Genomic DNA, 23,400 nt, shown 5'->3' with positions numbered 1-23,400 from the left:
TGCTGAGTAAAAAGTATATCCACTTGATGATGGTTGATATATTCTATATATGTCAGTTAAGTCTAGGTTGTTGATTGTGATATTGAGTTCTATAGTTTCTTTATTCAGCTTTTGTTTGGAGGATCTGTCCAATTGTGAGAGAGGTGTGTTGAAGTCACCCATAATTATTGTGTTGTGGTCTATTTGATTCTTGAACTTGAGGAGAATTTGTTTTATGAACGTCGCAGCACCATTATTTGGTGCATAAATATTGATAATTGTTATGTCTTGTTTGTGAATGGTTCCTTTTAACAGTATATAATGTCCTTCCTTATCCCTTTTGATTAATTTAGTCTTGAAGTCAATTTTATTCCATATGAGGATGGCCACCCCTGCTTGCTTACGAGGACCGTGTGCGTGGTATATTTTTTCCCAACCTTTCACCTTCAGCCTGTGTATGTCTTTTCCAATCAGATGTGTCTCCTGGAGGCAGCATATTGTTGGATTTGTTTTTTTAATCCATGTTACCAGCCTATGTCGCTTTATTGGAGAGTTTAAGCCATTAATGTTTAGAGTTACTATTGATATATGGTTTGTACTTCCAGCCATGTTTGATTATTTATCTTCTTCTTTTTTTTTAATTTAGTTTGTTTCTCCATGGTTAGCTTTCCCCCCGCCCTCTGTCTTTATAGAGGCACTTCCCACTGATGGTTTTGGTTATTGTTTTTCATTTCTTCCTCGTGTAGTGTTTTGCTCAAGATGCTTTGCAATGCTGGTTTTCTGGCTGCAAATTCTTTTAGCTTTTGTTTATCATGAAAGATTTTTATTTCGTTATCGTACCTGAAGCTTAATTTTGCTGGATACAGAATTCTTGGTTGGCATCCATTGTCTTTCAGTGTTTGAAATACGTTGTTCCAGGATCTTCTCGCTTTCAGCGTCTGTGATGAAAAATCCGTTGTTAACCTTATTGGTTTACCCCTGAATGTAATCTGCCTCCTTTCTCTTGTAGCTTTTAGTATTTTCTCTTTGTTCTGTATATTGGATATCTTCATAACAATGTGTCTTGGCGTTGGTCTACTGTGATTTTGTGTGCTCGGTGTCCTGTATGCATCTACAATTTGTATATCCGTTTCCTTTTTTATTTCTGGAAAGTTTTCTGTAATTATTTCTTTCAGCAGGTTACTCATTCCCTTGGTTTGAATCTCTGTACCTTCTTCTATCCCGATGACTCGTAGGTTTGGTTTCTTTATGTTATCCCATATCTCTTGGATGTTTTTCTCGTGGTTTTTAACCAGCCTTTCTGAGTTGGCTAGGCTCTTTTCAAGATGATATATTTTGTCTTCATTATCTGATGTTCTGGCTTCTACTTGCTCCACTCTGTTAGTGATACTCTCAATTGAGTTTTTAATTTGGTTTATCGTTTCCTTCATTTCTAGAATTATTGTTTGGTTTTTTTTTATAATCTCAATCTCCTGATAAAGATGCTTAACTTCTTCTTTTATCTGTCTATGTAATTCATTTTCAAAGTGTTCTTTCACTGTTTGAATTTGCTGTCTCGTATCTTCTTTAAGGTTCCATTCCATCTGTCTAAGGTATTCCTTGAGTTCTTTATATGACCATTTTCCTGCTGACTCTAGGTCCTCCTGAATATTTAGGCTGTCCTTCATTGTTTGTACTACTTTTCTTCCTTGCTTTTTTATGCTGCTCATGTTTCTTCTTGTTCTGTTTGACTGCTGAGTTACTGTTTACTCTTATAGATTTATTTGATGCTTGAGAGGAAAGATATTAGAAGGGAAGGGAAGAAGTCACTAAAGAGAATGAGAGTAGGCAGGTAGAATTCAAGGAAGGGGGAATAAGAAAATTGAAAAGAAATGAAAAGACAAAAGAAACAAGAATAACAAAGATTAGATAATAAAGAAAGAAAGGAAAGATGAAAAAAAATTTTTAAGAAAAATAATAGTGATAATAAAAAATGAAAATTAAAATTAAAAAAAATAATAATAAAATAAAAAAAATTTAAAAAAATAGAAACATTGAAAAAAAGTTAAAGAACAACAACAAATAAAAATTGAAAATGAAAGAAAAAGAAGAGAAAAAAAACAAAAAAGAAAAAGAAAAAAAAAATGATAATAATAATAATAAATGCAGTCCTAGAGTTCTATTAACTTCTCTTCCAGTAGGTGGAGCTGTGCCCACTGGGCCAAGCTTCTCCTCTCAATAGGTGGGAACCATTCACTGTGCAGCAGCTCTTTCTCCTAGACTGGGCGGGTCTCCAATCCTGAGTGTCTAGGGCCTTGTCTTGTGTTTCCTCAAGCCAGGCCGTGCTCACCTGTGGCGCTCACCACAATACTGGCTACACGCCAGGTCTGCTGCTCCTGGGAGCCCTGTTTTCATGAACACCTGGGCTCACTCTCCCTGTTTGCTTCCCTCAGACCCTAAGTTTGTAGAGCTTGGGGCTGAGATCCCCCAGCGAATTTGCTTGCCCTCCTGTAGCCACGCCCCCGGTAGCTGGTGCAAGAGACCTCAGTTGTCAGCACTGGTGGGAGCGGTAGCCGGGAGTTCCGCGCCGCGAGTCCCGCGCCACTCCTGATTCCCTCGGTCTGGTTATTGCGTTCACAGGAGAGCTGGGAGTGGCCCTTAAGTTTTCCCTGCTGTGTGGAGAGAAATGACTAGGGGATTACACACCTGTCGCGCTGGTTTCAATGCAGTTATCTCCTCCGCCCGTGACGCCGTTTCTCTGCCATGAGAATTATATCAACTAAATGTCACATGTTCTTTTTTAAAAAAAATTTTAGTTATAGATAGACACAATACCTTATTTATTTTTATGTGGTACTGAGGATCGAACCCAGTGCCTCACATGTAGTAGGCAAGAACTCTGCCTCTGAGCAATAACCCCAGCCCACCTGTTCTTTAATATTAATGAATTTCCCAACCTGTAACATTTGAAGAATGCTTACACTATTGGCAATGGTTGAGGAAAGCAGAGAACTATATGTTTGCTATAACTGCAACCATATAAATTTATGCATCATCCTAAAAAAAGATTTGAGATTGTACAAAATGAAAATAGCTATAATAGAAATCGTTCAGAATAGAAATTATTTTTTTCTAATTCAGCATTTAGTAATGCTATTGTTTTCCCAATCTCAATTTTTGGAGGAAATGTTGGGAAAATCTTTGGGGATCTTAGAAGATGATACCTAGCTAGCAGAATGAGGTTACTTTGGGTAAAAACTGAAGAATATGAAATGTTGGCTGAGATAGAAATACCATTGTCATAGCAACTACCATAGATTTCATAGGAAAGGAAGGGCTTGGATTCTTTTTTTAATGGAGTTGACTAACAAGATTGCTTTTGAAATAGTTCTGTTTATAGTATATGATAATATACAATAAGTTTGATTTTTTTTTCCTGGGGAAATGGAGATTAAACTGGCATAACCTTAAGATCAAAAGTTAGCATAGGACAGGCTAGCACATTTTGTGTACTGATTAGTTATTATTGATATACTGCTGTTATTATACCAGTCTGCCTTCCCATAATATATAAAATTATATATTTGATAATAAATATTCTAGTTATCAACAAAAGTTCAATTCTTCTTGTCAATAGAGATTTAATATATTTTTCTGATTCTTCATGAAGACTCAATTATGTATTTTCAGTGTTCTTCTATAATACCATATATAATCTACTGGAAAGAGAGGTTTGTAGGAATTCTGATCACATCAATAGAAATCATTGTGATGTCTTCCTTGAAAAGGTCATATTCTATCAGTTCAATTTTTCTCATGTGTTAAGCTGAAATGCCACATTAATTAATAAATATTTTTGATGTTTAAACTTCTCACAAAGATTTATATATTTAATTCCAGCCTATTTGAATTTAGGTTACAACTTCCCCTTATATTATGTCTTGAGCCCAGATTTGCTCTAGGTTGCAAAATCTGGCCCAACCCATTAATTCTCTATACAATGAAGGATTCCTGAATGGTGAATGAAATTTAAGTCTTTGTCTGCTATAGCAAGTAAGTACTAAAACTGCTAAATTTTGTGATCAGGCTGAAACCATGAGTAGTTTCTTTGAAAACTCCCTGCTAAACCTTTGTCTTGGAAAATCTGCTTCTTCTACAGCACACTCCAGAGGTGGCACTTTGGTATCTTGCACAAATCAGCAGCCAAGGTATGGTGTCATATAGTTAAGAAGCAAGAGATTTGTTAGTCATTGCCTAAGGAAAAAATTCACACTAGCATTTTTTTTTAAGTTTGACATATACGCATATAGATCTGGATTTATTATAAGTAACAATATATAAAATAAAAAAGCAGATTTCTCATGCCACATACAAACTTTCAATATACCATTAAAAAAGAAAAAAGCCAAGTCCTAGCACCTCAACTTAAGGGGCTGTGTGCCAGCATCAGGAAGCTTAATGAAGTGCACCAAAGTAAAATGAGGTGTGGAACTAAGTTTGAAATGATGCAGTTCAGTCCTCAGCATTGCAACTGGCTCTTGATTATTGTTAATCAATAATCTTCCTCTGGCTCTTAAACCAATTAAATATAAACTATAAATATCTTTGATTATTTAACATGTTTTGCCTATCACTTCCTAAAGCCATCAGTAAAACTAGTCTTTTTTTGAACTCACTATAAAGACAGAGGTCATGTTTTAAATCAAATGAAAATATTGGTCTAATTTCCATTTTTAAAACATATCACAAAATTAACCTCAGCTTCTTAAAGAAGAATTCAGGGATTACGATAATGTGAATGTGGCCTGTCCATTCATTCATTCAACACTTGGTGAACTGCTGTTACATATAAAAGACTGTTCCAATGAGTTAAAATGTTTGAGGAACTACCATCAGTTAGTCATACAATTAATCATCAGTCATACTGAAGTTTTAAATCAGAAGAAAGAGTAGACCAATATTTTAAAGTTTTGCACAAAATTTTGCACAAAAAAATAGGGAACAGAAGAAGACATTTTTCCTTTGAAAAATATATGACTTTTCTATAATGAATTAAAATATATATTAACTAGATTTCAACTGAAGAAATATTAATCCATCAAAATAATTCTGCAAAATCTCTTCTGCTTTGAGTCATATGAAAATTTGTTGCTAATTTGAGACTTTCTAAAGGTAAAGTCATAACTTGAGTAATTAATAACCTAGAAATAGAGGGAGGAAAGTGAGTGAGGGGGACTAGCAAGGATGTTGTTTGCACTAAATTGATTTATATAACACTGCCCTAGTCATTATTTTAAAAGTTAACCAGACAATAAAAACTTTCTATCTCCAAATATTAGTTAGCCTTTTGACAAAGTTTTATCAGATTAATCTGAATGCAATTAAAATGTGATGAAACAATGGAAGACATCTTAGTTTTGTTACCCTACATAAACAGCAACAAACTGTCCACAATATACTTAACTTCAGAATTTTCATGTCCAGAGTTTGAACCAGAAGTACCTTTAAACATCCATTCATTTTCAAAAATTCTAAGAGTAAGTAAAATATCAATAAATGTCTACAATATCAACAAATGTCTTCATAATTATCTTGCAAGATATTGAACTATCTCATATTTTTTAAAATATTATAATAATGAAGTATTATTTCTAAATTAAGAGGGATTAAACTGCATAGGAATATATTTAATATCCTTTCTCAAAAGATAAGAAGCTACTGCCAAAAACATGTATATTAATAAACTCATTATGGAGTTGAGATTTTTTTTTTGTTGAGCTGACAGCAGTCAGGGAATATGTGAATGGTATTTTTTATGTTGCTTATATTTCCATTGTATTTCTTATAATGTAATTGCATTTCAAGTATGTTGTTAATCATTCTTCAAAGAAATTCAACATGAAGAGCTTATCTGAGCTTAATTGAATAACACAAAGTAAATAAAAGCTGTAGCTCAATGGAACCGAGTGTGTTACAGGATTTTTGCACACCAAGCTCTTAAACTGATCTGGAATCTGAACAAATCACTTGGTCTCTTTGTGAAGTGGGCTTTTGAGGAAATTTTCATATATACATCCACCTCATATGGAGCTAATAGCTGTATGATGCCAGGTATTTTGTGGGAATTAAAGAATGAAAAAGCAAGAAAAGTTTGATTTCTTTAGGAACACTGAATTTTAATGTGTATGTGAAGATCAGTTAATTACTGGAGAGAAACAAACCTGCCAATAAAAGCCAAAATAAATGCAACTAAAAATCTTAGTTATTTTGTATTAACTTATATAATAAAAGAATATTGCACTTTCTAATAATGATATAATTATAATGTAGGGATATGTTTCTGACCAAAGACCATATCCACAATCTATGATTACAGCCAAGATCTAATTACAAAAATTAACTCAACTCATTGAACTACTAAAGTATATTCTAAGCCTCATTGAATGGGCAAATATATGCACTGTAAAATATTTACGTGTGTCTCTACTATATTTGAAGAATGGTATACATTTTGATATTAAAATCACATTTCTACTGTCTTAAATTTATGACCACATAAAATTAACACATTACCTTCAGTTGTCACCTATTTATACCAATATAAGTCTGCTCCCAAACAATAAAGGTGTATATGGGAAAGTGTGAGAATCCATGATTTAGACAACTGCTATCTTTTTTAAAAAATGGCCAAAGAATATTGAAGTAATAATTTTTATGTAGCATGAGAAGATAAAGTCAATTCTCCAGATTTTTGTAACTCTAATATGCCATGTATTTTCTAACATGACATGTCTGGTTTAAGTTAGTGAAAAGTTTTGCAGTAGAAAAAGTGAGTACAACAAACGTGCATATTAAAATGTAAAATCTGGTTTTATAAATTTTTAAATAAAAAATGGTAGCAAAATGAAGGAAATACTTACATTTAATTTAGAGCTCTAGTCTCAAATTTAATTGTAACTTTTAAGCAGTCTTTAGAAAGTTTTACTATACAGTCTTTCTCTAAGATCATTTCAATTTTTAATGATTGATTTAGAATTTCCCATCAAATTTTAGAATTCAGAGTTTAAATACCATCATCAATTATGTGAAATTCTCAATCTAGACCACCCATAAAGTCAGGTACTTAAGTTGATACCATAAAACTTCATGGGGACTTGAGCAGGATAGTTCTTAATGTGTAATTTATAAATGATGGACATAATGAATTGTTCCAAATTGCTCGAAATTCTAAACCCTTAAAACCAGTGAATACCAAAAGAAGCATAAACATCTTCGTAAAAGTGACTACTTTAGCTTTCTCACAGTGATTGAAACAAAAGCACATTGTGTGCGTAAGTGTGAAGAAATATACTTTTGGAAAAATAATTCTAATTACAAGTAGAAGATGAGTAACTTTCTGGTTTCAATTATTGCTAGGAAAAGAATAGTTTAAAGCCACTGTAAACGGCTTTCCTTAGAGACAGGTTTATTGTAATCAGCAGTTACAAAATTGATAAAATGTTGATATCATTGAACAGAATATTGAGTAAAATTAGTTTTTCCTCCTTGTTCATAACATGGATGCATCCTCAAAAGACAAAATTAAGCAGGCAAATAATGATTTATTTAAGACTGGTTCAATAGGAAAGAGATTGAGTTCAACTCTATTGGAACAAAAAGCAGGAAAGTTTTGAATACTGGTGTGAGCTGATAGGGAAGTGCTGGAGGACATTAGTGGCTAGGTCAGTAAATGTAGTTAGGCCATCTTGTTTGCTAATTGGCACTAATCCTAATTAGGTTCCTCCCTCCCATAGAGATGGGGAAATAAGGACACTATCTTTCTTGATGATTACCTTTCAAGAAGATGGTTCCCAGGCCGGTCCCTGAGAAAGACACTCCTGTTTATAGAAGATTTATACGTGACTGCATGACCAATGTGATTCTGCAACCTGTACACTCAGAAAAATGAGAAATTATACCCCATCTGATTCAAATGTATGATATGTCAAGATCATTGTACTGTCATGTGTAACTAATTAAAACAAATTTAAAAAAATAAAGTAAATTTTTTTAAAAAAATATACATTTCTAAATGTTGGAGAAAGAATGTACAATTGCAAATTTTCTAAATAAATGCTATAGAAAAGGGGATGCATGTGAAGTGGGAATAGTCTAGAAAGGAAGAAATCTTCCTGAAATGGGAACTTTTAAGAGCCTCTTGGTCAGTCAAACCTGGAATGCAGACACAGTTTTAACAGCCAACTCTAGAGAAAAGTCTAATATAGGAATCACTCATCCTCTCTAGTTTGATTTAGATATTTTATTTATTTGTTCCTACAAGATTGGCAATTTTACAAAATTTATCAGTTTGAATTGCAACTTTTAAATCTGTTTATTACTCTTGACATTAGAATATGAACTTCCTAGGGACAGAAATTCTGTCTACATTTGTAACCTCAGGACTTACTGTAATGCTACTCACTTCAGAGGAACTCAACAAATGCTTATAAAAATAAACTGAATTCTAAGAAAATCTGAGAATGAGATAGAAAATAAGAATGTGGGAATAAGGATGTGGGAATTACAAAAGAATTAAGAACCTTTAGTTTGGTCAATAAAACTTTAAAGGGAATATGATCAAAGGCCATGTATTCCTGAAAAATATGAACTTTTCTAGTAAATCCTAGAAGACTAAAAGTGGGTCACACCAAGTGAAGATAGGGAAGGGGGCTCACATTTAACATATACTATGTGGTACATTAGACCTAATGTTGATGTGTTGATTTTAATTCTTAATGTGGGAGGGAAACAAATGGCAAACTACATTTTTTTAAGTCAGAAAGTTTACACTTAGCAACTTAGCATAGCTATATAGCTATACTCTCCACCACCTTTATGGCCTCAAGTCTCTTTCTTTCCCTCCATCCCTCTCTCCCACCCTCCCTTCCTCTCTCCCTCCCTCCCTCCCTTCCTTCCTTCCTTTCTTTCTTCCTTCCTTCATTCCTTCCTTTCACCAGGGATTAAACCCAGGGATTCTTAAACACTGAGCCACCACATCTCCAGTCTTCTTTTTTTTTTATTGTTATTTTGAGGTAGGGTTTCCCTAAGTTGCTTAGGACCTCACTAAGTTTATGAAATTGGCTTTGAACTTGGGATTCTCCTGCTTCAGCCTCCTGAGCAGCCACCTTGCCAAGGTGGTCTCAAGTCTTAAAGTCATGCAGTTTTGCTGTCTTAAACATAGATTGCAATAATTTAATTTTTAGAAGAATAAAAAAAATCAGAACTTTCAACTTTAGATATTAGATGATGCCCTTAGAGAGGGATCATCCTACAAATACAATAGACTACATATGGTATTAAACATGTTTTCAAGTACAAGAGACAAGAAAGCGGGTAACAGGTTGGGATACCTTCCAAAACATTTGAAGGTGGTGTCAACACAAGAAAGGAGAATCTGAATGCAGTGCTGGGCTTGCTGGACATTGAAATAGAAATTTGTGGGGCTCTCTGTCTCTTACTTAGAACAGTCTTGTGTGATTCTTTGTAATAAAATGTTTCTTTGATTCTGTTTTCACTGACAAAGATTGTTTAAAGGAACATTTTATTTTTCATGTATAAATAGAGAATGCTGTTTAGCTCCCATTATGTCCTAGAGAGTGGTTGGTAATCCCCATATACATCTCTATATATCAAGACAGGAAATATTAAGACTGGGTACTGGAGTTATCTGATCAAACTGTTTAAAGGAGGATATTCCTCAAATGAGGCGAGGTATCTATCTGGGACAAAAGCAAGCAGAGTGGAGAGAATCTAATTAATAATTGAGTTTGCTCTGAAAGTCGCAAAAAGCTAAAACACTGAGGTAAGGTTGAGTTGTTATTCTTTCAAATAACATGGATTGACAGTTTTTCTCAAGAATTTAGGATAAGAAGAAAAACATATAGTTTACTCAATAAAAGGAATATGTTTTCCTCACACATTTCCTTGAAATTCTGGATTTGTCAGAAACTGCCCTTTTTGGTATCTGTGGGGGTTGGGAGGGCACACACTGGTAGGATGAAAGGTTTGTGCTTTTCCAGTGCACTATTTGCATTCTTCTAATTCTTCTGGAAAACACCATTCTTTCATTTATATGCCTACAGAACTATGAGTTGAAATTCAGAACCCTGTATAGCCTCTCAAAGAAAAGTATCAAGATATTCTTAAAGGGGCCAAATCCAAACGAGCATATTTGAAATAATTATTAGTTCATCATCATGTCCTAACAAGACTGCAAGGTTGCTTAGCAACAGAATCAGGCACCTTTAGCAGGAACATGCTTAAGAACAATGGTGAAAATGATTGAAACCTTAAAAAGGCAAATTCTTTGAATGTAGTCGTAGCAAAAAGACTATCTTATGAAGAGAATGCACTTTTTAATGTAAGGATTATTCTCTGAGCTTTATTTGATAGCTAAACATGAACAGTTTACTATAGAACAGATAGAACAATGACATTTTCAGTCTTTATGTAATTTAGGCCATTTAAGAAAGATTATAAAGGTTAGTACAAATGTACATAGTATCTTATCTCTATTTTGGACCTTTAATTATCTTTAAAACTAAGAGGTTTATAAAGAAAGGAAGATACAAAAATAAATGAATACTACAAAATATTTGATTAACTACAAAGATTCTATTTTAATGTCATCACATATAACTGAACTATCAAAAACCTCAAAATTTATATTTGTATGTTTTCAATTTAATAGTGTGGTTACCCACAAAACATACCCAAATATATATCTATCTGATTTCTATTTCCAATTTTAAAAAACAATAAGGTTTAAAATACTGTTCCTTTGAGAGTACTGGATTGACTGTTTTTTAACTAGCTTAATGGATGAATTGATTCTATGCTGTGATGTTCATAAAAGCAATGCCTTGCTTCTTTTAATAAAAACAGAAACAAATCTGGTGCATGCAGATTCTCTTGATGCATAATAGCCTTAAAGTCCAAAAAATGTCAGGTCCTAGGTGGGGAGGCAGAGTAACCCGACTTTTACCCTAGTTCTGTCTCTGGTTTTGATAAGTTTCCAAATCACTCTTGACCTCCTTTTCTTCATCAATGAAATGAGGCTTCCAAGATTTTTTCCAGATCTCATACTTGTAAGTCCATGTCTGCCAACTCTAAGTAGTGTCATTCTTTTTTTCTTATGAAAGAAATGGTTGTTTTATTGAATCAGTTATTTGGCCACTGTCTTTATGTAAATATTAGTAGTAATAGTTCACCAATATCATTTGAACTCAGGCATAAATTGTTCATTGCTGGCTTCTTTTTTGGCTTCATGTGCCTGATTATATGTTGCAGAACTGATGTTTAGTCCCTGAAAACTGAAAACATGCAGGGCAGATGTAATATGCTACGATCCTTTATACTGAGACATTCTGTTTTAAACAACTGGATTCTTTTAGCATAATCTTCAGAAAAGGGTTAAATGAGCTCATCTGTTTGTCTTTTCTTAACCAAAAGGTCATACTTAAACATGCAAACAAAATCAACAACAAAATTTTGGCAAACAGCCAATGAACCAGAAAAAAAAAACAAATCCAGAAGACTATTTACAAACATTTATATAGGCATCAAAACTCAGGATGGGAGAGAAAGGAGAAAATACTGTATTGACATAGCAAAGAAATAACTTTAGAAGATACCCCATGACATTACACTGTTTGCAAGCAATAACAGCAAACACACCTGACAGTCATATATAAATAGAGAATGCTATTTAAACGCTGTAAACGCTGTATTTACAAAGTTGTTGGAAGCAACAAGTCTAAAATCATGAGTCAGAAAAGCAGAATCATCAACCATGCCCACACTGGTTCTAAATTCTATTTTTAATACAAAAGAAATTGGTGGAAATATTTTCATTACAAGAAAGTGAAAAGTAGGTTTTAAATCTACTAGATGATGCTGGGCCAGGTTTCTAACCTAGAATGTAGCCCTGAAGTTCAAAATTTGGGGAAAATACTCTTCTTCCGCATACCCAAATATCACTTCTTCTAAGAATTCTAAAGAAAGAAAAAGTTTCTTAAAAATTACACATTAGAAGAAAGTCATAGGTATTTAAATCCAGAAACTTAATATTCAGCTGAGAGGCAACTAGGCTTAGAGAGAGGGCCAGCTTTCCAATACCATTGATGAAGACTTTGCCCTTTCAGTTGATTTTAAAAGTATGAATAGAAATAGAAAATTCTCTGTAATTGGTATTTTATACTGATTCAAGAAAGTGTCTATAAAAAGTTTACCTGGATGAAAATAATCTGTTAGATAATATAGATTCCACTACTATAGAAACAAAGATAAAAAACAGAGACATATTTTTGTAGCAGAGAATATCATAAAGTTTCAGAGAGGCTTTTATGGTTGACACCAGAACAAGACAGTAGTTACATCTAATATAAATTTTAGATTATGGAATATGTAAAGATATACTTATAAGTCAATAAATTGCACATAATGTATGGCAAAAGTAAACACTACATTTTTTCAATGAATAATTTTACAGTATTTTTGTAGTCATTTTAGAGTCTATTTTTTAAAAATGTTCAAATTTGGAAAATAAGGAGTTTAAAATAAGATGAACCAGATTTCTTCATTCCAGTTTCTGATACTCAAAGTGAGCAAGATACAAAATGTTACATGGCTGAGGCCTAGGGGAATCTGGGTTCCTTGCACTATTTGAATAATAGTATGCATTCTGTAATATACAGGGGCACAAAAATTTTATTGTTTATGCTTTTGAGACAAATTTTTAAAACAAGAGTAGCAATCACCTTCAGAATCTTCTTTTCTAATGAGAACAGACCTTAGAAAAACTATGCAGATTGTTTGAAAGTTTCATTGAACTCCACTTTTTAAAGTTTCTTTCTCCTTTGAGTCTATTTATTACTGTAAGTTCTGTTACCTAATACCTGATGAAGAAACCATATGCCCCCAAGTTCTCCTCCCTCCTCCACATCCTCAAAACTTCCTTGTGGATCATTCAGGCTGAGTTAAAAAAATGACTAAGATCTTAAAAGTACAGATATTTGAATTTCAATGGGAAAGAAAGACTTAAAGTAAAAAAGGTTCTCAGATCAGGGATGACTCTACCAAACATAGGTTAGTAGGTGGGAAGACATTTTTAGGAATCAGAAGTTTTCTGCTTCACCCAATAATAAGACTAGTTCTGTAAGCCATAGAGCTGAAGAGAAGTAACTGTACCACAGGCTTAGATATCAGAAACAACAGCAAACATAATTTCTCTTTAGGTTCTAAATAGAAAGTAAACCTACTTTCTATTTAAAACCTAAATATTTCTATTTAGAACCTAAGAAAACACTAAAATCATTCCCTGTTTCCTGAATCCAAAACGAGTGACAGCGAAAAGGAGTAGGAAAAAGTAGAAAGCAGTTCTTCCTTTGTCCTGTATATAATGTCAAAATGAAATAGTAGTTAAAAAAATCCTCAGTATTTAAAAATTATGTTTGGCAGTTATCCAAATTAAAACCAGCTGATCTTAACATTCGTATTTACTCAGTTACCTAAAGAACATTTGTTTTGAAAATAATTTCTAAATAAAGATGCAGTTTTCTTTCAACAGAATTAGACGGTAAAAGATGATTTTCTGTTATTTACATGGGATATTATTTAGTTGTTGATCATTTTGCATGGAAAGTAAAAATTATTTACTAACATTTCATTGTTTATGATTTTAACAAGAGGGTGATTTTAGTTTTCTTATCAGATATCTTGCTCCTTCTTAGGAAATGAGGAAAAAGTGTTTAATGAACCAAGCAAGTCAGTTCATTGATTTATCTGATAGTTATGAATACGAATACACTCTTTCTCTACAGAGAAACAAGTCTTAATAAAAAGAAGGGGTTCTAATATATTCTTTGAAGAAAAGTATGCCAAGACTGAATAAGCAAATCCTTTTGAATTTTTTGAGGTTAAAATAGTATTGTACTTTGAATGAATTTTACTTTTCTACTAAATAATTTTCACTATGTAATTGAAGATGCTGTCAAACTATATTTATGAAGCAACTTGAGCAGGTTTATTTCTATCACTGATATTGATAACATTTACATTTGAACACTAAAATTTTGTTGTTTATAAAGTAGTAAAGAATTGCTCTGATAACAAGCAGAAGTTGGCAGGAACAAGGTATTTACCACCCTTTGCTTTCTAGTGTTTGCGAGCCCAGTTGCAACCAGTAAATGGTCCACATGACAGAATTTCTGACCCTTAATTGACTCTAATTTCACTAGCTTTGCTACTGTCAAAGCTTCTACTAACTTCACATGTGGCTATTTACCTTACTAATCCTTTTTTCCTCCCAAGCTTCCTCATATTCAGAAGGTCCCTCACAATAAACTTGGAGTTGGCTGACATTTGGTTTAAGCAAAGGAGAAAAGCAAGGTAGAATGAATGTAATGCCAATTAGTATAATGACTAATTAGAAGCCATTTATTGAGGTTATTAAGTCAGAGGAGAGGTAGAAATAATAATGGTGAGGTTTAGAAAAGCTGAAATTTATCAACCCAAATTAGCATCACAGGTGATTTTTCATGGACTTGATATACATGATAAACACTCAATTTGTGCTCATGAGTAAGAGCAACTAATAGTAAAGAAGGAGCAAATAGTTATATTATATGGGCAAACCAGTTTGTCTACCCAAAGTAATAATGATACTGCTTACTCAACAATTTATTAGGATTTGTTTGTTATGTTAGAAGTCATGTGAGATTATTTCAAAACATTACAGTGAATATCATGGTGAAACATGATGCAGAGAACTCAGAACAGGGAAGAACATAAAAACAGCATACTACAGGGTCACAGCCACATCAATGTTTATTGCAGCACAATTCACATTAGCTGAATTGTGGAACCAACCTAGATGCCCTTCAGTAAATTAATGGAAAAGAAAATGTGATATATATATACACACACACACACACACACAATGGAATATTACTCAGCAATAAAAGAGAATAAAATCATGCCATTTACAGGTAAATGGATGGAGTTGGAGAATGTAATGCTAAGTGAAGTTAGCCAATTCCAAAAAAAAAAAATGCTGAATGTTTTCTCTGATATAAGGAGGATGATTCATAGTGGGGTTGGGAGCGGGAGCAGGGGAAGATTGGACAAACTCTAGATAGGGCAGAGGGGTGGGAGGGGAAGGGAGGGACAAGGGGGTAAAAAAAAAAGATGGTGGAATGAGATGGATATCACTACCCTAAGTACATGTATGAAAAAGATACGAATGGTGTGAATGTATTTTGTATACAACCAAAAATATGAAAACTTGCTCTATATATGTAATATGAATTGTGATGCATTCTGCTGTCATTTATAACAAATTAGAATAAAACATTTAAAAAATAAATAAAGAACATAAGAAGGAAAAAGAAATGAAAGATTTATTACTTTGAGGTAAGGTTGCTAAAGAAATTAATGTTCATAATACTCTTGTCATAATGGCATTAACATACCCATTTTTTGAAAAAGTGACTGAGGCTCTTCAATTGCAGGTTATCTAGGAGGTATTCCTGCTTTGAAAGGGACAGTCGTGTCAAGAATTTCAATCCCACTAAACTGAAACAGGTAGTGACATGATTAGTTTTGACCTAAATTGTAACCTCATTTAAATATCGCTTGTCCTTTTCCAGGTTAATAATCTGTATTCCAGAAAGAACTGCAGTTCTTTTGATCATAAAATTGTTTCCAAGTTTCTTCTACCAATTATAAGTTTTGACTGGTTTTGTATGAGCAAAAGCCTGGAGTTACATTGCAAAATGCTGTGTGCTATTGGTTGGTTGATATGAAGAAATGCAGATAAACACAAATTGAGTGTTTATCATGTATATCAAGTCCATGAAAAATCACCTGTGATGCTAATTTGGGTTGATAAATTTCAGCTTTCCTAAACCTCAGCATTATTATTTCTACCTCTCCTCTGACTTAATAACCTCAATGTTAGATTCTCAAAACAAAAACAAATTACTAAGTATTTCACTTCAAATCAGGTAATGGATGCCTCTTCTGGATTTAAACATTATTTTAATTATTTATAATCCTTAGAATGTTTCTGAAATAATTATTAACAGTAAGAGAACTGAGGCACAGGGAGGTCTAAGTAAATGACAGAGCTAAAATTTAAACCCAGGCCAGTTTCAATCCTGAGCCCCACTCAGTGTAAATAATTAACAAATATTTATTTCCTTTACCTCAGTTGAAGACAAAGAATACAGGTGTATGGAAGAAACATAGAATCCTTAAGCAATACATAAAGAATGCAGTTCTTTCTTTGTTTTAAACAGGTTACTTTAAATAAAAATGATGTAAGAATACTGCTGGTTAGCAGTTACTGGTGCTTCATACTGTCTTAAAAACTGAGCATTAAGCATTTTATAGGCATGAGGGGTTGTGGCAGGGTTGATCAAGTACCATACCACTTGCTACATCCCCAGGACAAGGCGTTGTTTTATCTAAATCTTGCATATATACTACCTGTCTTAGGAAATAGCTAAGGTGTTTGAATTATCAACATGACCAGGTACTAGCTATGAAATAAAAAGAGGTTTTCTGGATTCTTTGACCAAGACATTCAGGAGAGAAGGGAGAGGACCTAGTGGCTATTCTGAGGAGCTGTTCTTTGAAGGGAAGCAGTACTAGTGTAAGCATTGTATTGTTTGCTTAGGAACTGCAGGCCCTGATAACCCGAAACTAAGGTTTTGATAAAAACTAAACGCTGGTTCCTTATAGTTTGGAAAAAATAAACTGCTACCTATTCATCTCTTCAGTTTGAGGCCAATTTCAGCAATATACCAAGACCCTCAGTAACTTAGTGAGATGCTGTCTTAAAAAATAAAAAGAACTGGGGATGTAGCTCAGTGGTAAAGCATCCCTGAGTTCAGTCCTCAGGACAAAAAAAAGTTTTGATCATATCATTGTACCAATTTCATAACAGATAATCTGATCCTGCTTTCTGCATTTAAATAAGAACAAATCATACAAGTCTTTCTGAATTTTATAATTAATCTGCAAAGGTAATGTATAATTTTATGTAGTCTACTTTCATACACATTTGGCATCATTTTGACTTTCACTATTCATGTGTTATGTTTGCTGGCACACAAATCATTTCCTGATTGCCACATCTGGAATACTGATTATGTTTGCATTTTAGAGTTTAGGTCTTAAAACTCAAGCAGAGTCTGGGAACTTGCAAAGTAAACAGTCTTCCTACTTTCACTAAGAAAATTATAAATCTGCATTTCTATTTAAAGAAAACTCAATTGTTCTATCACTCTAAATTTAAATGACATTTTCTTTTAAACAAATCATGAAACATAAATTAGACTAAATATAAGCTGTCTTTTTTCCATCCAGAGCAAATGACAATAACATCTTGTACAGAAATAAAAGGTTTTCTTACCCACAGTTTGATTCATTGCTCTCCTCTTCTTCAAAAACTAATTCTAATTAAGATGTATTTATGTCTCAATGAAATCATCAACAAAACCACATTAGCGATTCTTTTGAATAATGACTTATTTCACACTGAAATACCTTAAACATGAACAGTCATAGCTAAAGTGATAGATTTTGGTAATATTGAGACTTGATTCATAAAGGAATACATTGGGGTAGCAGATGGACTGTGAAAGAGCAAGAATAATTTTTAAGTAACTTTGGCTTTGATATTTAAACCAATAACTTACCATGAAGAACAAAAGGACAGGTTTCATCCATTTTAAGGAAGCAGAGTATTTTCAGCTCATTTAACATTTAGTAGGCATGTTCTAATAGTCTGATAGAATATATATATTTTTATATATGTTATTTAATTTCATTACATCTCTTTGTAATAGATAATGAAATTCCTATTTGTAGATAGGAAATGAGCTTTGAAAAATTAAGATTGGTACCTAATTAGAGTTAAGTAGGTACCTAAGCTGATCTAATTCCAGAGCAAAGCTCTTTCTTCCTTCTCAGTGTGAATCTTTATCACTTTGAGAACTGATGGACACTGACTACCTTCCAGAAAAATGCACAGATAAACAACATGAGGTATGCTGTATTGGTACAAACCTCACTAAAGGTTTGTCATTGTTGGACTTGCTTCTTCTGAAAGATCTTTTTGCAAAATTGTTTTCCCCTTAGATTATAGGCTTCAAATATTTTCTCTGAAGACATTCCTAATATATATGTGTATATATATATTAGAAAATTATTTTGCTTTATAGCTAAAAATATAGACTTGTATTTAACTATATCTAAATGCCAATGTTATATCTGCATATGCCAGGATTCAAGCTGGGTTCACAACTGCATAATATACAATGGTTTTCTTTTGATATTTTGAAGTATATAATTTAATAATTACAGAACAAAAGAAAAAAAAACTCCTTGGCTTCTCATCATCATGCTATTAGCTTACCCCATTGCCTTAGGCCAATTTATTCCTGCTTCTGCTTCCCTATAATATGGAGAGAATGTTTTTGCGACCTTCCCTCAAAAGCTTCTTCATTCCAAGTGCATCTTGCATAAACCCAGGCCTTCCCACACAGTCAATTTGTGCCAGGAAGTCTTAAGATTGGTGCACATAAATGTATTATTTTGGACTTCTCAAATAGGGTCCTTGTAGGCAATAATATAATGGTTAAGAGAGCTGGAATTGATATCAGATCTTCTGAGTCTAAATACTGCCTACACCCTAATGCACTTATGTAACCCTGGAGAAATCACTGAAACACTTTTAAAATATTAGATTTCTTATCTGGAAAATGGGATAATAAATGCATTTACCTCTTAGTGTTATGGTGTAAATTGAAATGAGGTGATGCACGGTAAGCATTAGCACAGCGCCTCTTATCAAGTAACAGCTGCTCATAATGTTAACTGTCTCCTTTGCATCCCTATTCCCAGCTTAGTGCCTAATACATAGTAGTTTTTCAGCAAATAGCACATTTGTTAGTTCTAACATTTAAGAAATTCACTCCCAGGAGGGTAATCAACCCCTCACCATTTACTTGTCCCACTAAAAGGGAAATAGCAGCTACCTACAAGATCTTTTTTCCTACTCTAAATCCCTTGTCCACCTCTCAGTTCTAATAATCCTGGACCCCAAACAGATAGAATTTTAAAATCATACTAATATGAAAAAAGCTGGGTTTCCCTAATCTAATATTTCCCAAAATCTCAGGATCACCAAGCTTTTGTTAGTGTAGCTTAGTTGGGACTAATTGTGATAGTCAATCAGTTACTTTTTAACTCATTGATATTTTAAAATTCATTATATTTCAACTCACATTTCACAGAGGCATACTTTTTGTTTAAAGACTCAATAATCAAAGTAATCTTCTAAAAAGCACAAGTCAGATGATATCATTGGCCTGCTTAAAACCTTCAAAGACCATCTATTAAAAAGAGAGTAACACATAAAATATTTAGCAAGACTTATGAGCACTATGTGCTGTGGCTACCCCCACCATCTTTTTCAGATCTTCACCTGGTTCCAGGTCTTTTTAAGTCCTCAGATACAGCAATATCATGACTACATTTTTTTTTTTAATTTTCGTGCCTATATCGGTTTCTCTTTGATCACTTACATCTCATTTGAATTGCCAATACTGCTACCTTAGCCAGAGAGACTGGCCTCCTCAATTCTCTACCCAATTATACATTTGTATGTCTTTCACTAAATGAAATGTGTTCATTTCTTTACCTCCATACATCTGGGATAGTTGCTTAAGAACAAGAACTTTGCACTTCTTGTTCACTAGTGAATCTTTTAAAATTTTCAAAAAAGCATGGTAGATACTCAGGAAACGTTCTGAACAAATAAATAAATATAGGAAGGAACAGGAAAAAATGAGAAACACTACAAGAAAAATATTTCTCTTTTGAAAGAAAAGAGTAAGAGTAATAAAAAAAAACATGTTCATTCAGTAGAATCAATCAGTCATACATAGTTGCTAGTGTATGACTTATTGGTTCATATTCAATACAAAATGTTCCACTGCTTTCTGGTCTTTTAGATTTAATAATTTAATTTCAAGGTAAATGAAATCAGAACATTTAGAAATTAGATGAAAGGGGGGCAACAAAATATACTGAGGTAGAAGATTGTAAAAGTGTAAGAGCACAGAATCATAAAACAATTTTTGTTTGTTATTTTATTTTCTTTTTAGTAGAAGAACACAGCCTAGAAATATAAGGACAAAAAGCTTCCACTATTTGTAGTGACATGGGGATGACGAGTTCCCTGCATAGGTAAAAGTTTCAGAGCAGTGGAGAAATGTGGGGGTGGGTTAGTCAGAGGGAAGTACATTACAGAGTAAATGGAACATGAGGAAGTGGAAACAATATGTGAAGATAACAATTTTAATTATATATGAATTGGATAATGAATATATACGAAGATACATTTTCATTCTAAAATTTTAAGGAGTTACCAGCCTAGTATAAGTTTATATTTTGATGGGAATAATTCATAAAGAGTAGGTGAGTTGTAGTGACGTTCTTGATAAAATGAGAACAAATGGAAAAGTGGCTACATGCCATAGAAATTACTTTTTAATTTTAACTCTCATAATAAAAGGGACTTCAAAGATGAGTGTAGATGCAAATAAATTAATGGATTTGACAGTGGGTCATTTACCAGCTCCTGTTTTCTTAATGAGATCTGAGGCAATTCATTAGCTGAGAGAAAGGAAAGTAAGAGGACAGAGGGAAATTTGAGGAGAGTGGGGAAGATTTATGAAAAAAATCATCTTTAAGGGGAATGAGAAAGAATTTACTGGTGAGTCAGAGTAATATTCTTAATCTTGAAAGCTCATTTGAGATAGGCAATCATTAATGTATTGGAATTCCAATTTGCTCTGCCCGGTTTTTCTCCAGCTACCTGGACATAAGTTACAAAAAGAAGCAGAAAAGAATGAGAGAAATATATAGATATGTGTGTGAACATATATTCACATACACAAACAATAGTAATCAAAACATTCAAAGAAATGGAATATGAGGTTCCAGTTTATTAACACCAAAATAAAAAAATAATATCTTATGTTGGCAAATTTCTTCAGAATCTAATTTGGTTTTATTACTTGAAAAGTAATTCATTAGCAATGTCTAGTAAGATAAAAGTGTTCAAAATTTTTGTACATCAATTTTAATTTTGGAAATTACTCTAAAAATAATTTATATTTAGAAAATTATAAAGTGCTCATTGTCCTGTCACTTGTAATAGCAAAAAATGGGAAACACTTTTAATTGCCAACAATAGGGAAATGATCTAGTAAATTATATTCACTTTGTAGCAAATTACACATTTGTTAAAATTCTAATTACAAGACTGTCGCAAAATAGAATAATGGTTAATGAAGAAATTTGTCTATCTTGTAAAAACTATGTAAACATATCAAAATTTATTTAATAAAATAAAATATTTAAAGTTCTATAACACTAAGCTAAATATTTTAATAATGAAAATGTTCTGTTTCAAATATTATTTAACATGATTCTTTTTATAATTTTGCTTTTTAAGGAGTATTAAAGAAGTTTTTTGTACCTCCTTTTTTAAAGACTTTCTAATTACTACAATATATAAAGTTTCATACTGTTAAGTAAGCAAGCAATCCAGTATGAGAGAGGATTAGACTTAATTTGACAATTCACACTTCAAAGTTATTTTGTAGAGAAAGCCATATCTTCTTGTGTTAAAAGGGTCATTCTAAGATTTTTTTTGTTTTGGCCATATTTTTCTTGGAGTAGAAATTAAGCATACTACCTAAATTTCCTAGCCATTCCTTCCTACTAATCTCATTTATCTTTCCTTTCCCAGAAATGAGAACAAATGAGTCTGTAGGTGCATTTGCCAATTTCTTAATCCTCTTATTATCCACATTATGAAAACTTGCTGATATGAACACATCTAATATATTCAAACTCTTTAGTTACTGAATTATAATTTGGCCTTTTATTATAAGGATCGACTCAACTTCTAGAAGTCTTATGATTTCTTAGTTCAAAACTGAGAAATCCTTAATATTCAGCCATATGATGAACACTTATTGCGTAGGTAGGAGTTCCTGATTATTGGTTATCGGATACCTGGCAGTATTCTTGCCATTTCTCAGAAATTCTCTATTATAGTTTCTTTCTTCACACACAAAGAGATATACTCACTTACTTTGATTAAAAGCACATACTCTGGCACTGTAAGTCCAAGGTTCTAACTCATTTTAGTTATGGGACCATCTTACTTTAGGCAAATAATCTCTTATCTTTGTTATTTTCATCTGTAAAATAGAGATTAATCAGAAGGACTATTTTGAAGGTTTGTCTGATATTATGTGAAAAGAGTTTCTTTTGCAGAGCCAGGTGCAAAGCACACATTCAATATGCAGTTAGTAATTTTATTACTTTATTATTATAATTGGTAATAGGGACTAACCTCTGAGCTACAGCCTCAGCCCTTTTGTATTTTACCTTTGAGACACTGTCTCAGTATATTGCACAGGCTGGCCTTAAACATGCAATCCTCCTGCCTCAGCCTCTAGAATCACTGGGATTATAGGCATGCACCACAGATTTTTTATTATTAAGTCTTAATTTAACCTAAGCTTTTGAACCCCCTACTTTTGAGAAAAATGAACAAATATGGTGTAGTAGAAGAGATGAGAAAACAGACCAGGGATAAAAATGGCCAAATCACTTATGTTCCCTTGGGCAGTATATGAAGAATTGCTCTGTTTTGAAAAACACAAAAGAAAAATGTGGTGACTAATTTATTTTAACTATTTCTAAATGCTAAACACAAAATTACATGATGCTTTTCATATTTATACCAATAGAATAATGTGGAATGATGCATGCTAAAGATAAAATATTTATCTACAAATACATAGTCTATATTTTTGGGACATTTCTGAGCTGGTGGATAAAAAGTAGATAGTGAGTGACCTTTGAGTAGCAAAAAACAGAGAAATACCCTTTTCAATATGGTATTTTACCTTTAGGTAAAGTGCTTCATATATCTAACTACAAAGCTGTATGCCATATGCCTGTTAGGCACCTACATGTCAATGAAAGCTGCTTTGGAGATTTGGATTTTATCATGGAAGGGATTTATAAAAGTAACGTGCCAGTATCATTGGCAACCACAAGTGCTGACAAAATGAGTCCCCAATTTAAATTCATGATCATGCTGTCCTATTATATCCTTTCCTTGTGATTTTTTTTTTGTTTTTTTTTGGTTGGGGGCCAAAGATGAGTGGAAAATGTAGAAAAGTGAAACCTTTACAGGATTAAATAACACTAAATTATTTTGATAACATAAAATACATTAGGTAAAGTTATTACTGCATCTTGCACTAATATTTCAGCATTTATTAGACAATGCCTATAATCAATGTTTAT

The 23,400-nt window shown here is 32.9% G+C and overlaps 1 protein-coding gene across 2 annotated transcripts in view; it reads left to right on the top strand.

Annotated features, from left to right (window-relative positions):
* Pkia (cAMP-dependent protein kinase inhibitor alpha) overlaps positions 1-23,400 on the top strand; it is a 97,468-nt gene that overhangs the window by 33,550 nt on the left and 40,518 nt on the right. Inside the window, exon 2 of one of the 2 annotated variants that reach the window (XM_071602279.1) lies at positions 15,507-15,579. The exons of the other annotated variant lie outside the window; for it this stretch is intronic. The gene's annotated coding sequence lies outside the window, so the exon portion shown is untranslated. The remainder of the gene's footprint in view (positions 1-15,506; positions 15,580-23,400) is intronic. 2 annotated transcript variants of the gene reach the window in all.

The sequence above is a fragment of the Marmota flaviventris genome, chromosome 15, assembly GCF_047511675.1.
Source record: "Marmota flaviventris isolate mMarFla1 chromosome 15, mMarFla1.hap1, whole genome shotgun sequence".
Classification (NCBI taxonomy): Eukaryota; Metazoa; Chordata; class Mammalia; order Rodentia; family Sciuridae; genus Marmota; species Marmota flaviventris.
The sequence above is the reverse complement of the archived record's forward strand: the minus strand, read 5'-3'. Positions and strand labels throughout refer to the sequence as shown.